This window comes from Brassica oleracea, chromosome C9, assembly GCF_000695525.1.
Source record: "Brassica oleracea var. oleracea cultivar TO1000 chromosome C9, BOL, whole genome shotgun sequence".
NCBI classification, from domain to species: Eukaryota; Viridiplantae; Streptophyta; class Magnoliopsida; order Brassicales; family Brassicaceae; genus Brassica; species Brassica oleracea.
In genome coordinates this window covers 27,606,094-27,606,400 of record NC_027756.1, presented here as the reverse complement: position 1 = coordinate 27,606,400, position 307 = coordinate 27,606,094, and the positions used below count along the sequence as shown (strand labels likewise).

Below are 307 nucleotides of genomic sequence, written 5' to 3'. Positions count from 1 at the left end.
CCAAGTGGGTAGAAGCAGTGGCGAGTCCCACTAATGATGCAAAAGTGGTGACTAAGATGTTCAGCTCCATCATCTTTCCAAGATTTGGGGTGCCTGGAGTGGTTATTAGCGATGGCGGAACACACTTCATCAACAAGGCATTTCAGGGCCTGTTGAAGAAGAATGGGGTGAAACACAAGGTGGCTACCGCTTATCACCCCTAGACGTGTGGACAGGTTGAAGTTTCCAACAGGGAAGTCAAGAACATTATACAGAAAACTGTCAATACCTCGCGCAAGGACTGGTCGCTTAAGCTGGACGATGCTCT

General features: G+C 48.5%; 1 protein-coding gene across 1 annotated transcript in view; it reads left to right on the top strand.

Moving 5' to 3' along the window:
- Positions 1-307, top strand: part of LOC106314701 — a 5,411-nt gene that overhangs the window by 4,571 nt on the left and 533 nt on the right. The window lies entirely within an intron of this gene.